Source organism: Peromyscus maniculatus, chromosome 12 (assembly GCF_049852395.1).
Source record: "Peromyscus maniculatus bairdii isolate BWxNUB_F1_BW_parent chromosome 12, HU_Pman_BW_mat_3.1, whole genome shotgun sequence".
NCBI lineage: Eukaryota > Metazoa > Chordata > Mammalia > Rodentia > Cricetidae > Peromyscus > Peromyscus maniculatus.
Window position 1 is genome coordinate 12,165,940 of NC_134863.1, and position 17,719 is coordinate 12,183,658.

At 40.3% G+C, this 17,719-nt stretch overlaps 2 long non-coding RNA genes across 2 annotated transcripts; one reads left to right on the top strand and one right to left on the bottom strand.

Annotated features, from left to right (window-relative positions):
* The first annotated feature begins 350 nt into the window (after window positions 1–350).
* LOC143268090 (uncharacterized) lies at window positions 351–4,668 on the top strand. Its single transcript, XR_013043676.1, has 3 exons — window positions 351–450; window positions 2,331–2,426; window positions 4,494–4,668. It is a non-coding gene; the product is annotated as an uncharacterized LOC143268090 (long non-coding RNA).
* A 616-nt stretch (window positions 4,669–5,284) lies between these two features.
* On the bottom strand, window positions 5,285–17,497 carry LOC143268089 (uncharacterized). Its single transcript, XR_013043675.1, has 3 exons — window positions 17,384–17,497; window positions 11,303–11,376; window positions 5,285–5,805 (listed from the first exon to the last, which is right to left on the bottom strand). It is a non-coding gene; the product is annotated as an uncharacterized LOC143268089 (long non-coding RNA).
* Window positions 17,498–17,719: the final 222 nt, after the last annotated feature.

Below are 17,719 nucleotides of genomic sequence, written 5' to 3' on the forward strand. Positions count from 1 at the left end.
TTCCCATCTACCTGCTGCTTTTATAATAAGCGAAAGTCCGGGATGTAAGGATTCTGTCCTTATTATGTTATCAGCCTGCGATGGCATCCCAGCCTAAAAAGCAGACATGCTCTCCCACTCTCTCTCTCTCTGTATTCTTTCTGTCCTCCGCACAGTCTCTTTCTCTCTCTGTGTCTCTCTCTGTCTCACTATCTCTGTCTCTGTCTCTCACTCTCTGTATTCTTTCTGTCCTCTGTGCTGTCTTTCTCTCTGTCTCTCTGTCTCTATCTCCCTCTCTCTGTCTCTCTGTCCTTCCTCCTAATAAAGCTCTAAAAAGGTAACCATGGCTCGTGATTCTTCTGCCACCACAGCATCCAGCACTCTCTTCCTCTGCCACAGCCACTGTGATAGCCACGGCCAGCCACGATCGCCACTCTAAACCCCTTCGCCCACTACAGCATGAAGCCACATGTAAGTGACACTTGTCTGTGTTTCTTTCTTGTTTCTCTCATTCTGTAAGCACACAATTTCCAGAAGTGTGGTTGGGGTGTGTGTGTGTCTGTGTGTCTGTGACACTAAAGATTAAATTTAGGCTCTGTGGATACAATCTCAGTCCTAAGGTTTATATTTCTTTTTTATAATAATTTATTTTTATTTTATGTGCATTGGTGTTTTGCCTGCCTGTATGTCTGTGTGAGGGTGTCAGGTCTCCTGGAACTGGAGTTACAGACAGTTGTGAAATGTCATGTGGGTGCTGGGAATTGAACCTGGGTCCTCTGGAAGAACAGTCAGTGCTCCTAACTGCTGAGCCATCTCTCCAGCCCCAGCTTATATTTCTTAAGTGGCCTACTTCTGAACCTATAGCCATTCAGTATAGCCAAGATAGTTGCTTCTTGTCTTTTATCTTGCTTTAAATATAAACTGTTTTGGGAAAGTCCAGTCTCGTGTCTGAAAATGGGACCCAGGGTATTGTGAGATCAAAGGCAGGCAGACCCCTGACTACAGACTGCAGCTTATAGTCCATGTGGACAGAAGCATGGCACAAAGTGGCAGCAGGCCCAGTGGCTACTACCTCTGATTGGCTCAGAAGGTTAGGTCACAATAGAAATGGCCCCATCTAACAATAATTTTCTGTTTTTTTTTTTTCTTGAGCTAATATTAGAGAATAAAGGCACATTCTGTGTATTCTCGGTGTCAAAGTCTGGTCCTACAGCTCCCATACATACCACTTCAATGGCTTTACCTGCCACAGTATACTAGGAAACTATATGCTGGGGAAACTGACCAGGTTCAACTCAGGCTCAGTTAGGGTCACATTTCAAGATGGCCACGGTCATGTCAAGCCAAGATGGGGATGATACAGACCTTGGCACACAGCTTTTTCCATATGAGTTTATCTTCTGATGTTCCTAGAGCTGCTTGCTCCTAGTTGTTTCTGCCTCAGGGACATAACTCAAGGAGTGATCCTAGTTGGTTAAAACCTCTGAGATGGTTTTCTCATCTCACGTGCAACTTTAGGGATCCTAAGCAGCCGGCAGTTGTTCTGGTTGTTAAAACCGTGTAACCTCTGCAGTATTTGTTATGCCTGCGTCATGAGCCCCCGGAGACCACCAGGAGTCAGAGTTCACATGCAAAAGCAAAGAACCTTTATTGCAAGCTCGAGCTTGGACTTCCCATCGGTTCCGACACAGCTATTGGACCAGGGAGAGCGTTGAGCTCAGTTGTATCAAACAGTGACTGGTACTGGCATTTGCTGCAAGGAAACTGGCGATCTATAGACAGATTGTGTGAGCTGTCCTTCATGTTCTAGAGCATTTAGTGCTTGTTTGTCTCAATTCTGATGGGTCTCCCACAGGGTACAGTTTGTGGCTTTTCCTGGTTATTGTAATGGTGAGGCCCAGGCCCAGTAGTGTTAGTCCGCAGCCTGTCATGGCTGCACCAATGTTAAGTTAGACCTCTTCATATTGAAGTAAATATGTGTCATATTCAAGCACATTTAAAGCTTATAATAATCTGAAATAATCACCACTAGTGTTCTTGTCATGATCAAATGCTCTTCCTCCTTCTCCCACCCCCATCATGTCTGATGGGTTCTGTTTCTCTTAGAACTCTCACTTGCTTTACTTCTTTTTTCTGTCAGATGTTTCTATGGGGCCTCATATGCTGTGTCATGATTAGGGTTTTTATACCACAAAGAGTAAGAGTGATTGTGTTTGTGTGTGCATCTGTGTGTGTGCAACACCAGATTTATCCACCTTTGTCGTACTGTTTTTCCACAGTGATGTTTAGAGAGAGACTAAGGGTGTGTATGTAACAATATTTTACCTCTTCCCCCTTTCTGTTTGTTTTAGGAGATTCCTCAACAGTTGAATGGGAGTGATTGTGGAATGTTTACTTGTAAATATGCAGATTATATTTCTAGGGACAAACCTATCACATTTACTCAGGTGAGTCCAAGCTGCTTCTCGTGTCCTTGCTTGTTCCTGTCCTTTGGCAGTGCCTGGCCCACGACAGGCTCTTCTCACAGACAGACTGTTCTAGGAACCTTAGGTGAGGCCCCACTCAGAATCAGTGATGTGCATGCTCGTCATGGGCTGTATTCCTGGACTTGACCAAGAATTCTTGATGACGGTGGTATAATTTGCTTATCCTTGAACTCCATTTTTGATTGGTTCCTATTGTTACTGTTTTTAGCTAAAGGGAGGCATGTGAGGATAGATGACAGTGAGGAGAAACCCCGCCTTGTGAGGACTTCAGCCCCGGTCTAAGATGGAAGCATAAATGAACGTGCTTTCCTTTCTGAAAGATGTCGTATTTGAGAGGAAATTCAAGTACATCAGGAACCCTTAAGTTCCTGTTTGATAGTGGACTCTCAATCTTTCTACAGCCAGAGTTAACCCCAATCAGAAATATTTCTCATCCATAGACCTCTGTTGGATAGCTCCTGTATGCCAAACAAACTGTTCATTGACTAGTAGAACTAAATGCTTTGGAGGAACATGAAGTAACCAGGGCTGCCCTGCTGAATGCATATCTTTCTGATCTCGGAGAATACACTCTCAGCTTTACTAGGAATAAAGTAATGTTTTACGTGAGTTTATTTTTTATTTATTTATTTATTTATTTATTTATTTGAGAGAGACACAGGGTCTCCCATAGCACAGGCTGGCCTGGAAATCACTATGTAGCCAAGGATGACCTTGGTACTTCTCATCCTCCTGCCTCTGTCTCCTGATTGCTATGATTATAAGTGTGCACCACTGTGCATATTAGGCATATAGTCTGCTGACCCCTTGGATGTCTTGAACTATTTAAAATAACTTAAGAATCATGTTAAGGCTGGGCATATGGTACATGCCTCTAATCTCAGCACTAGGGAGGCAGATACCTGAGGGTCTCTGTGAGTTTCAGGCCAGTCTGGTTTGCATAGTGAGTGCCAGGCCAGCCAGAGCTACATAATGAAAGACCTTGTCTGGAAAAAAAAATTGTATGATCATGTATTAAGACTTTTGCCACACACATCCTCCAGAAACCCAGGAGTGTGTAATAGAGAGCAGAGAGCTAGCTCCCCCTATGTATAGCAATGCACCACAAACAGGCCAAAGGTGGCACCCTCTGTTTATTTGGGGTTTGTTTGTTTGTTTTAATTTTTCGAGAGAGGGTTTCTCTGTGTGGCCCTGGCTGTCTTGGAACTCACTCTGTAGACCAGGCTGGCCTTGAACTCACAGAGATCCACCTGCCTCTGCCTCTGGAGTGCTGGGATTAAAGGCATGCATCATCACCACCTGTCTTTTTCCTGCATTTTAAATAAAGGTCATTTAAATTGAAACCAGGGCCTCATAAATACTAGGCAAGACCTCTCCCAGGGAGCCATACCTTCATGCCCTAAGGTCATTTTTTTTTTTAATATAAAAGTGAATGATTTTTTTTAAAGTGATGTTTACTTAGAATGTAGAAAAGTTTCCTATTGTACCACTGCTTGGACATTTCCAATTGGTGCTTTCTTCTTCTTCTTCTCCTCTTCCTCCTCTTTTTTCTTCTTCTCTTTGCTATTTTTATTATTGTCCCTGTAGTATATTATTCTGTATTCAGCTTTGGTTTTTCTAACTTGTAAGTGCATATGTATGCACATGTAATCACACATAATGTATGTATATAAGTGTGGGACACTTACAATCCCAGAACTGGGGAGGCTGAGGCAGGAGAAGCTCTTGACCATAGCAGCTTAGGCTCTTAAGCAAGACCCTTCTCAAGCAAACAAACAAAATAAAACAAGAACCTTTGTCAAACATGGCAACACATGCCTTATAATCCTTATAATCCCAGCACTGGAGGTATAGGCGGGAAGGTTAGGACAAGAAAGCCTATTGTGCTTCAGAAATTTATACATGATGTAAAGCTGATTGATAGACATGTGCATCCTATTTTATGTATGTGGTGACACCTAAAGGCTGTCATGCTGTGATATTGTGTGCAGAAGTGTGTAATACTATTGTTTGTGGGATTCTTTTCAGCACCAGATGCCTCTCTTCCGGAAGAAGATGGTGTGGGAAATCCTCCACCAGCAGTTGCTGTGACAGTGCCCTGCCCTGGGTCTTCTAGCTGCTGGTGGTTCTTTCATGGATGTTTCCATATACCTCATGCATTATGGGTTAAAAGTCCCCGTATCATTTCTGTTCTTTCACAGGTACTGGGTTATCAAGAGTGCATGAAGGCCTCTCCACAGTAGCCCTGACTTGGGGTGTGGAGGGGCTGCTTGCAGCCCTGTTTGCAAGGCTGTGCCTGCCCAGAGCCCTGGACTGTTCACCCCAAACAAGAACAACTGTTAATTAATGTTGTTTGTTTTAAAGTTATTTCCATATGAATGTGGGAAATGCAGGCTTTGTTCTATGAATTGTTTTTTCTGTGTTTGTTCCCATGCATTCATTCACTCACTCATTTGCAAACACTGGGCAGTGCCCTTTTCTCACTGCTCTTTTATAATTAACTATAATAATTTGTTTGGACTATTTATTTCTGAAAAGAATGTAATCAAACTGCCACCCCCTGCTGCAGAGGGGCCTCAGCAGGGGGAGGGAGGGGGTGTTGACTAGCTTCTCTAATGCTGTAGTAGGAACTGCCGACATGAAGTTAACATTCTCCCTTTTGAGGCTTGAAAACGCCAGAAGAAATGACGCTGCTGTGTTGTGGGGATCTGGCTGCCTCTTAGAGGCTCTGCCGCTCTGACACAGGCACAGTTCATGGAAATGTGGCCAAGGACCTCAGTCTCTGTGTCCTCAGAGCAGTGAGTGCTCATCTTAGAGACTTTCTTTTTTAGAACTGAAGTAGCTTGGCTTCCTCTCGAAACTGGATTCAAAGTAACTGTGACCATAAATGTTTCATCCTAGGTGTGGTTGAGTATGACCCTCACAATGGTAAAGGGCTGGCCTGAACCGTCTATTTCAGAAGATGCTCCTCAATTTAAGCCTATTTTTCTTCAGAGTTTTTTTCTTTAAAAAATATATAAATATATATAAAGCTGAAATTAAGTTCTTGGCTCATTAGCATGCCCACTGAGGCCTCTGGAGAGAGATTTAATACCTGGCTCTGAGGTCATCTTTACAGTCATTTATTTTGTATATGAAAGTTTGTATTTAACTTTTTTGTTCATTAAAAATCCTACAGATGTGGTTATGCATTTTTAATTTCAGAAAGTTGGTCAGAGCATATTTTACAAGATCTAGTGCCTAGTGTTGCTTTTATCATGTAATAAAAGACTGTCTGGCAGAACCTAGAATATGCTGATAATTTCTCCTCTTTTGTCGGCTTCAACTTTCCAAACTTGTTCTGGAAACAAACAAAAAGAAGAGATAAACTCGGAAAAGCTGCACGCATGTTAGATACAGATGCACATATCTGCTCTTGAGAATCCTGGGCAAGCTGCTTAGAGGTTGTAACAGTTGAAATCTGCTTTTTCTGAGACTTGAAGTGGCCTTGGTATGGAAGCTGGGCCTGTGATGTAGACCAAATGACTGAGCCTACCCAACGAGACCTGGTGGCCTGGCCAGACCTGAGAGCATGTGGTCCAGTGGTTCAGGGGTGAACTGTTTGTGCTTCTTCTTCCATAGGACAGACTGTACAGAGATCCCTTCCTTTAGCCTAGACCCTTTTCCTGGCCCCCCTAGGAGTTGTGCCAGTGATGCCGGGATCCAGCTATAACCAAAGGAGCTCAGACATTGACTGTGTCTACACTGCTGAAAATTGGATGCTAGAATTCTACCTGAGAGTTTATGGCACAGACATACCAAGATGGCTGCCTGACCTGAGTTTAATCCCCTGCACCCACCATGGAAGGAAAACTGACTCCCCAAATTGTCCTCTAACCTGCACACTGGCACACACCAACAGGTGCACCATAATAGTAATAAGTAGATTTTAAAAGGAATTGAGGGCCTTGGATAAGGTTTGTTTCTGTTGGCTTTGTTCTCTTGGATGGTGATTTGTTCTCCACTCAGGTGAGTGGTGCTGTGGTTGATGTGGTATTTGAGGGGCATCCTCTGAGCTTCTCACCCATGTGTGCCCCTGAGAGCTATTCTTAATTCAGAACAGGAAGCTAGAGAGAATTCACTCCCAGTCTCAGCCCAGCACCCATGTCATAAGCTGGGCAGCTGCTCACATCTGTAATCCCAGTTCTGAGGGAATAGGGGCAGGAGGACCAGACCCTGAGGAGCAGGAGGAGTGATGGAGGACACTGACCCCTCTCCCGGGCGCCTCGTGCACACATCTGCAGGCATGTGCACACACCACACTCGTGCAGACACACAGTGAATCTTTACACAACAGCAAAGTAGTGAGTACAGATGTGAAGCTGCAGCTGCACTGCTCTGCCTGAATTCCGGAATCCAGGCTAAGGCACCACAACCCATGGTTCTGTGAGAAGTGTGTGGGTAATAGAAGTGTTACAGTCAAGCAGATTATGAAACAAAAATAGGTGATAAAACAGCTATTGGTGTAACTAGTGAATCAGCAAAATTAAAGCCAGGGATTTGTGTGTGTGTGTGAAATTTCAATTTTGGGACCTGAAAAAGTGTTGCATTGTTCTGTTTAGCCCACAGTCTCTGAAAATGAGTAAATTTTAAGAAATTCCCAGTGTTGGTGACTTCTCTTTCTGCAGTCGACTGCTTTACGCTTGTGCTTTACCTGGAGTTGGGGTGGAGGAAAGTTGTCCAACCACCCCTGCAGATTTCACTGCAGATAAATTTCTAAATGGTCTTGTTAAATACAAAACATGGAGCCAGATATAGGGGTGAAAACCTTAGAGAGATCAGGGAAATAGCCACAGCTAACCTTACCTCACCAACTCTGCAGCTTCCAAATGCGAGTTCCTTCCTGTCTACCCATGTCTTTATGTCTTGCTGTTCTGCCATCTGATTTGCTCTCTCCATTCAACTACATCACTTCCTCTTCCTACACAGCTCTGTTACTTCCTGTCTGTCTGTACAGACCTACAGACCTCCATGGTTGACTAGTTTTGGAATTTAAGGCGTGTGCCACCACATCTGGCTCTGTTTCCAGTGTGGCCTTGAACACACAGAGATCCTGCCTGCCAAGTGATAGGATTAAAGGCATGTGCTAACATTGCATGACTTCTGTATTGTGGCTGGCATTTTCTTCTGATCTCCAGGCAAGCTTTATTTATTAAAGCACAAATAAAATATCACCACACTTTGTATCCTACCCAAGTTGGTTAAGGCTGTTAGAACCCCTATTCCTTCTCTTCTGAGTCCTAGACACAACTTGGGGACTGCTGAGGTGATACTAGATGTTCACCTACACCGAGAAGATGCACATGATCCTGAGGCCTTGTGTGTGTATGAGGAGTCTTCCTGAAGATACAGTAAACCCCAAATACATAAACAACATAAAATACTGTAGTCAACTCACATTATTTAAGTGGCTTTGTGAACTGATTTTGAGAAGACCTCCATATCAAATAAGTTTTTAGAACTTATTTGTAAGGTAGGGATACAGCTGGCTTGCTAATTTATTGTTTTAATTATTTAATATGCACAAGGATGATTTTGGGTGTGTTGGAATAGATACTAATTTTATCTCTTTACCAATAAATTAATCTCTTAAGTGGCCTTTTAGATTTTGTATTGAAACTCATTAATATATTTTATCCTATGATCAATACATAATACACATGTACACAATTTATTTTGTAAAATAAACGTTTGCTTTTTCGGGCTGGAGAGGGGGCGCAACAGTTAGAGCCCTTGCTGGTTTTCTAGAGGACCATAAATTTAAATCCCAGCATCCACACTGGGCAGCTCAGAAGGGCCTGTAATTCTGACTCCAGGGAATCCACCACCCTCTCTGGGCCCTGCACACTCATACATGGTACACACTCACATAGACAAACACACAATCAGACCATCTGGAGAGGTGGCTCAGTTCTTAAAGAGCACCTGCTTTGAGCCTCGGGGGATCCAGTGCTCTATTCTGGCCTCCTTTGGCACCCATGCACAAACCCCACACACAGATAATTAAAAATAAAAATTTTGAGACAGGGCCCCACCTGTCCTATAATATATAAATCAGGCTGGCCTCGAATCCACAGAGGTCTGCCCACCTCTCCCTCACCAGTGCTGGGATTAAAAGCATGCACCAGGATGTCTAGCTCTAAATTTTCTTTTTAAGTTTTTTTTTTTTTCATTCCGAAGTACTGGGGGCAAATCCAGGGGCTTTGGTGTGCTGGGCAAGTTTGCTATCACAGAATAGACTCCCCAGCCATAGTTGAAAACACTGCTCTTAATGACAGGAAAGCAAAATGAAAGGTTTTTAAAGACAGGAAATGGGCAAAGAGGGAGGGAGGGAAAGAGGGTGAAAGAGAGGCACAGGCTGATTCGAATGATCCATCTAAACCTAGGCAAACAGGCTAGAAGCTTCCAGATCCTTAATGGAAATCTGTAGGGTAATCACTCTGGTTTGTACATTGGCATTTCCAGTGGAAGTCCTGTTCCTTCTCTACATAGGTGATAAGACGGAATCTGGGATTGACAGGATGGCCCAACAAGCAGCTGAGTTCACTCCCTAGAACCTGCGGGGGAAGGAGAGAACCACCATCCAAAAGCTGTCCTCTGACCTCCATATGCAACGCCAACACACACACACACACACACACACACACACACACACACACACACACACACACATTCAGATTTAGAAACACAAAGGAGCCTGGCTGAGTGAATGTGAGAAGTGTGTCTTCTTTCTGAACATGCATAGCCAACACGAAGGTTTTACATTAACAAATTATGTCTTTGTTTTTATTTTGTTTTGAGAAAGGTCTCCATAACTCAGGCTGGCCTGGAACTCACTTTAAGGTCCAGATTGTCCTCAAGCCTACTACAACCCTTTTGTCTCAGCCTCCTTCGTGCTGGGATTACAGACACACACAACTATGCCTAGCTAAATGTCTTAGCCTAGCATCTTTCAAATGTAGATATTGAGTTCTTGTCTCCAAGACTCCTATGGGACTGTTTACATGAAGCTGTTAGAACTATAAGAGTTCTTGGGGGCATGTGATTCAAATATATAAAGAAAAGTTCTACACCCCTGCTGTAAACACCCCCCCCCACACACACATACATACTATATGTCATATGTCAGGCATGTTACATACATATTTGGCAGTCATAAGTGTGATTCCTAAGTATCTGATACCTTTTATAATTTCATTTAATAATGTCAATAAAAAGTACTTATGGTAGAAAAATACTGATAGAAGGTAAAGAATAAAAATTCTGGCCACCTACTACCCCACTCTATGGTGATATTTTATTTGTACTGAAATGTGATTTTATTTGTATGTTAATAAATAAAGTTGCCTGGGGGTCAGAGCTGATAGGAAGCCATAGCAGAAGCAGCAATGTGGCAGGATACAGAATCAATGTGCACAAATCAATAGCTTTTCTATTGGTATTCTATACCAATAACACATACAGAGAATGTGGTTATAGACACACACTCATTCACAATAGCCTCAAAGAAAATACAGTATCTAGGGGTACACCTAACCAAGGAAGGGACGGACCTCTACATGAAAACTTAAATCTGCTGAAGAAAGAGACAGAGACACAAGAAAATGGAAAGACACCCATGTCTGTGGATTAGTAGAATTAACATTGTAAAAATGACCATTCTACCAAAAGCTATTTATAGGTTCAATCCCAATCAAAATCTGTACCTCATTCTTCACAGAAATATAAAAAGGTATTCTAAAGTTCATATAAAACCACAAAAGACCATGGAGAGAGAAAAACAACCCTTGATAAAAAAGAATAATTAATGCTGAGGGATTACAACTCCAGATCATAAGATATATTACAGAGACATAGTAATAAAAACAATGTGTATTGGCAAAAACAAAAACAAAAACAAAAAAAAAAAAAAACAGACATGTGGACCAAAGGAACAAAATTGGACATCCAATGTAACTGAATGGTCATGACATGGGTGTGTGGGTTCCCGCGGGTCCATGGAATGAAGACTCAGAGGCATCTTAAGAATGAATCTAGCCTTTCATGGCTGCAGGGGGCACTTTCCCTTCACCTAGGGCATTTTTATCTACTCTCTATTATATTTTAGCCAGTTAATTGATGTACCTACCTTCAAAGCGCTCTAAAAGGAGCTCCCAGAGACCAAATGTCAAGTGCAAATTACTTGATTTATCAGGTACCATGGTTTTCCAGGTTTCCTGAACCAAGTTTTGCATAGGCCTTTGATCCTTGGGGGACTCTCTGATCCTTGACTCTCAGACAAGATTCACATGGGGCAATAAGAGAAACAAAAGGTAAGAGAAACAAAAGGTGTGGCTAAACAAAGGAAGGATTAAGTCTAGGTGCTACTCTCTGGAACCAAGCCAGGAGCTCAGCAGGAATACACTACAGATCCCCTTTTTCATTTAAAAAGTCAATTATCTCTGCCAGGCGGTGGTGGCGCACACCTTTAATCCCAGCACTCGGGAGGCAGAGCCAGGCGGATCTCTGTGAGTTCGAGGCCAGCCTGGTCTCCAAAGCGAGTTCCAGGAAAGGCGCAAAGCTACACAGAGAAACCCTGTCTCGAAAAAACCAAAAAAAAAAAAAAAAGTCAATTATCTCAAAGGTTATGCGGCCTTATAGTAAATATAGTCTTTTTTCTATCTGTCTTACAATCTTATGTAAGTAGACCAAAACACATTTTAAAGCCAATAAAGTTACTATTGCTAGAACAAGGGCACCACCTGCTAGGATAAGAAATCTATTAAAGTGATTCGTAGGATTGAATGAGGCTATAGTACCTGCAAGACTTTCCATAATGTCCATTCCTGTCGTATCAGGTAACTTTTTTTGCAAAAGTTTCTTTGATTTCTTTCTGTAAATCAAAAACCATTTGAGAAGAATTAGGGTGACCCAACAAATGCATCCTAACTTTTTCCCAATCATATTTGCTTTCACTAAATCTTAAGGGTGTGATACAATAACAAGAAACATTCCAATCACAGTTTAATTTCATCTGCTCCTTCAAAATCTCTAACTGATCCCCTAACTGTAGCTTGAGAGTTTCTCTCCAACTCCCACCAAGCCCCGTCAGTCCTGCGGCCCACTTATACAATAAACACACAGACGCTTATATTATTTAAACTGTTTGGCCTAATGGCTCAGGCTTCTTGCTATCCTAGTTCCTATATCTCAAATTAACACATATCTATTAGTCTATAAGTTGCCACATCGCTCATGGCTTACCGGTACCTTACATCTCGCTTTTCATGGCAGTGGCTGGCAGCATCCCTCTGCCTCAACCTTCCACTTCCCAGCCTTCTCCTCTCTCCTTGTCCTGCCTATACTTCCTGCCTGGATACTGGCCAATCAGTACTTTATTTGTCAATAAATCATCCACAGCACTTCCCCTTTTCTTTTTTTCACAAAGGAAGGTTTTAACTTTAACATAGCAAAATTGCATATAACAAAACAATTATTAAGCAAGAATTACAATTACAATATCTAGTCTATTTATAATATCTAGTCTATTTGTATTTGGCAAAATTAAAGAAAATATCCTATCTATCCTATATTTGTGAATCTAAGGTTTCATATATAACTTATCTTTTATCATGAGTAAGAAAACTATAACTATCTAGTGTTCAACTACATCAAAGACCTCAGAAGGATACAATATTACCTGAGAAGTGGGAGAAGGATGCAAGCAACTTTCAGGAGTCTCGAGAGAATAGACAGCGACAGCTGGCAGCCTGGACAGTCATCCAGAGTTCTTCTGTAAAGTTGGGGCATCTGTCTTCAGCCCACAGGCCTTGAGTCTCTCAGTCACTTCTCTCTGTGTCCTGTAGAATGTCTGGCAGTTTCCTCTGTGAAGCAGGAACCAGAAGGACCATTTTGCCAAGCAAAGTTCAGTGGTCACCTTCCTATGGGTGCTGCATGTCCAGTCGATCAAGCAGTCCAGGCAAGAACAATTTTTTGCCCAAATGGCTATTTTGGCCAAGAAGAAGATAAACTCCATATAGAGTGTCTTCAATGCCCATCCTCCTCTCTGAAGTAAATTGGTGCTGCCAGGAGCAGATATGTCTCACTGTCCAGAAAGTCTAAATTTTTAAAAATATTTTAAATTCCATATTCTGTAGGTCTTTGAAGTGTTTGAATTATATCTATGTATACCTAGAAAACTTAACATGGCTATAAGTTTGACTATCATAGAAGACTAATTATAAATCTGTATTTCTTAATTATCCATTACAATCTAAATGAGTTACATAAACATAGCACCTTAAACAAGAGTAGAAATATATATATATATATATATTAGAACAAAACCAACTCTAAATTTGTATCAATAAACTAAAATCTATACCAATGTAAAACATTTTTTAAACAAGTTGTTAAACTTTAAAAGTAGGTTCATTAATCTACCCTTTCATCCTGTCATATCTAAACTATCCCCTTTTCTTCTTTAGAAAGAGATTGTATTTATAATCAACCTGCTTTAAGTAAAAATATTGGTTTTTCTCTGTCCCACACCAGAGGGCTCTTTTGATATGGGATACAAGAATATTTCAACCTTTTCTTTTAGGAATATGCCTGGGTTTAGAGAAGGAGTAAGCCAATTCCATCTCCAAAGCCAGCTTGGTATATTTGGGAATTTGGGCATAGCTTCTCATACTACTTCCTTCTGGATGAGGACACTGTATCTTATGGGGACACAAAGAAAATTTTAGGATTGTGGAGTAGTCCATGAGGGTGTATTATCTGAGCCAGTTGCCTTGAATCCATTCTGGATGTTGGATCATCTGGGCCATGGTGTCATCAGAGACCTTTCAGGGGGTCTTGGCTGGTCAAACCTGATGTATCTTAATCTGGAACAAATCCATAGCCTCTGGCTTTCTGTGGAAACAGAAGTAGAGCCTCCTTTCCAAAGCAACATATCCTTACATCCAAATTTTGAAGTCAAGGTATCTTTAAAATATACATATTGGCTTAACTCAACAGCTTATACAATCAAATGTTTTTCTGCAGTTAAGAATCCCAAAGACAACACAATCCAGATTCTCTGTGTAATATCCATCTTTATGTGGCTTATTTTTATACTACGTTTACTGTCTCTTTAAAGACTTTATCTTTTTAAGATATATATATATATATTGCATATATATATATATTTTAAGATATATATATATATATATTGCATATATATATTTTAAGATATATATATATATATTGCATATATTCCATTTTATCACTCTTCCAAGCCTATGTACACTCATATATATATATTGCATATATATATATATATATATATATATATATATATATATTTTAAGATATATATATATATATTGCATATATTCCATTTTATCACTCTTCCAAGCCTATGTACACTCATATATATATATTGCATATATATATATATATTTTAAGATATATATATATATATATATATATTGCATATATTCCATTTTATCACTCTTCCAAGCCTATGTACAATTTTACACACATTGTAAAGCATTTAAAGTCTTGTTCTATCTGAATCTGCCTTATTGTGTAACTATTGCTTTAAACTGCAGCATTACTAGGGCTAAAACAGCAGCTTTGGCTGGTGGCTCTGCCCACCTCAGCTTCCCATGGAGATGGTATGTTTACCTCCAGCTTTGGAGGAACCATGCTCACCGCCAGAGGCAGTGGGTCTATGCCTCTATCAAAGCAGTGTGTAGCCCAGAAACCTTTTTTTTTTAATTGTACTAGCAAAGGCTAAATTCACCATGCAGCATAATGTGCCACTTGGAGACGCCTCATTCCTGCCATACTATAGGTCAAGCTCACAAACCCTGACATAGTAGCTCAAACTGCAGGCTGCCACTAACTTGAGACAACTAGGAAGCTGTTTTTAGCTCTTTTAGAATCTTCTTTCTCAGGTTTTAGGTGGAAACTCTTGCCCCACGTTCTAGCACCATTTGTGGCTTGAGAGTTTCTCTCCAGTTCCCGCAAGCCCAGTCAGTCCTGCGGCCCACTTATAAAATAAACACATAGACACTTATATTATTTAAATTGTTTGGCCTAATGGCTCAGACTTCTTGCTATCCTAGTTCCTATATCTCAAATTAACACATATCTATTAGCCTATAAGTTGCCACATGGCTCGTGGCTTACGGGTACCTTACATCTCTCTTTTCATGGCAGTGGCTGGCAGCGTCCCTCTGCCTCAACCTTCCACTTCCCAGCCTTCTCTCTCCTTGTCCCGCCTATACTTCCTGCCTGGCTACTGGCCAATCAGTACTTTATTTATCAATCAATCAATCAATCATCCACAGCACCTAACAATACAACAGCTTGCCTTAATTCATCTAATTCATTTACTATCTCATTATCAATTTTATTTCGTTCAGTCTAAAGTTCTTCTGAATGTCTATGCCAGTCTCTAATGAATTCAGCAGTTTGGATTTCTTTATGAAGGGCCACTCAGCTGCTGTTCCCATAGCTGTCAATGAAATGATTCCCATAATAACTGCAACCACCAGTCCAACCGTCAATGTGTTCTTTTAATATTCTGTCAGCGAGTTTCTATACCAAGATCATCACAGGAGAGTCTTGCCAAGGCCTCGACAACTTCACCGGTATCCAGATTGCTGGCCTTGTCCTAAGAATATATAAACTTTCAAAGGTCAAATTTAAAAACATACTAGAATTAACACAGATATGCAGGGTACACCATTCATAAGTGATGCTGTAATTATTTGGGTGCCATTGTACAGGCTCCTTTAATAGCAAGTAAGGTAATGGTACACATGCCATAATAGGATGGCTTTGATTTAGTCTAAAAGACAGAGTGTATTTATCATCCTTAATGTTTATTTTTCCTTCCCATGCTTTAAGGGGGTAGAAGGCACTTGTCAATTTCCATGAGTAAGTCTGAAATGAATCACCAAATTGCAGGAGAGGACTTGACATTCCAACTCCATGCCACCGAGTAGGTTCATTAATAGAAGCATTGATTTCCACAGTTCCGTTTAAATTGTACCACTTCCATCTTAATTTTGAGTGAGAATAATTTCCTTGAGGGGTGCCATAAGGGCTCCAATCAATGATGTCTCCTTGGAAGATATTAATTAGCACTCGAGATTTCTCACTCTTACACTGTTGCCAATGTACCCAGTCAGATTCCTTGTTGGTAACCCTCATCTCACAGAACGGTAGATTTATGGAACTAGTAGCATTAATCTCTTGTCCTTAAAAAACGGATGTATGAAGCATATAAAACTTAGTATGATAATCTTGGGTAGTATTGACTATGGATAGCCATACTTGAGAGGTTATTTTCCCATGAAAATAGGAATTCCTTGTACTCCAACAGTGTAATTGTCAATCACTTTACCCTCCTCCATTTGCTAAGGGGGACCTTGGTTGACATAGGTAGCCAAGAAGACTCATTAACCACTACAGGAATATTTCTATCTCCCCAAGTTACTACTATGTTAATTGGAGGATTAACAATTTACAAGCTGTTTTTGAAATTATAGAAATATTAATTTGAGCTCACCATTGTTGTAACAAATCTCTACCCCATAAATTCATGGCTGTATCAGCCATATAAGGCTTTAACATTCCTATCTGTTCTTTAGGCTCTATACATTTAATATATTTTATACTTTGTTTTATTTTAGATGGGATTCCAACAAATTGAGTGGAGACTTCTTGTAAAGACCAGTTGGGATCCCAGGATTCTTGTGAAATTATAGAAACATCCAGCATCAGAATCCAATAATCTTTTAATCTCAATTTCATTTAATTTTACTTTTAATTTGGGCCATTCATCATTGATAACTGTTTGTCAAAACACATTTTTTTCTGTACTTCCAAAGCCTCCAGTTCTAAATATAGGTGCCATTTTGCATTTAAGATATGAAAGTAATAATAATTGAGCAATTCTATCACCAGCTTCTAATTTTACATATGCTATTTATAAAAGCATTAAATACAATCTCTATAGGATTTTAAGAGGTAACTTTAGGCAATATATTGAAATATTTTTATAAAATCTTAAAAAGAGGCTCCTTTTTTTTTTTATAGATTCCAAGTAACACATTAATGCAACTCGCCAATTATTAACAGTGTGGACCAAACAATTTACTTGTATTTTGTTTACTGAAAAAAAATAACCTCTTTATCAGTAACAGATTTTTTTCTATGAGTTTTTATCCTAGCAATCACATTATTTAATAAGCTAACAACCCAATCTGTTTTAGGTATTACATTTCTATAGAATTTAACCAAAAATTTTTAGAAAGTAACTTAAAGAGCAGATCCAAATACTCAGTAATGATCAATAGACAAGAGCATAACCAGTATATAATTTAAAATTATGAATCCTGTTCCTTTAGTTTATCAAACTTCCATCCAAACATTTATTAGACAATCAAAAGGAAAGAACATCTTCTATACACTTAATGATTAATATCTCTGGAAATTCAAACAGCATCAACTTAGCATTCCAAGTCCTGACTGAAACCATTCTTCACCAGAAGTTGAGCCCATTTATACTTCCTCTTTCTCCCATGAAGGGACTGCTAATAATGAATTATTCCCACCATTAGAGAAAAACAGAAAACATTTCCCACAAAGAGATCTTTAACATTGAATTATTCCCGCATTTAAACCAAAGTTAAGCAACCAGACAAAATTTTAAGCTCTGGGCTTGCTTGCTTGTCCAGCCAGCAGCAGTGAAGCCCACCTGTTGATTCTTTGTAATTCAGATACCAACACTCTGCTCACAGACAGAAAGAGCTCAGAGTTGTAGCTATCCTGAAATGTTTATATTGGAAAGTGCTGTGCCCAGATCGCGAACCCCCAGAGAGACCACCGAAAGACAAGCATACCAAAATGCAAAAGCAAGGCTTTAATTCAGGATATTCAGGAGCAATACAAGCCTAGGCAGGGACTTCGTTCAACACATCCAATGCAGTGGAGGCTGGAGGAAGTGCCCAGCCTGAATTGTGCACAGCTTTTAAAGACAAAATCCACAAGATTACAATAGCAGGGGATTTCCATACATGTACATTTCTGATTGGCTCATTTCTAGGGACTTTCCAGAAATCATGGTTTAATCTTACTTCTAAGGGGGGTGGTTGCCCATAACCATTTCTCATTGGCTGCCCTCAGGTGGGGACATTCTGTGGTTAAACAATCACCATGGAGACCAGAATTGGGACATT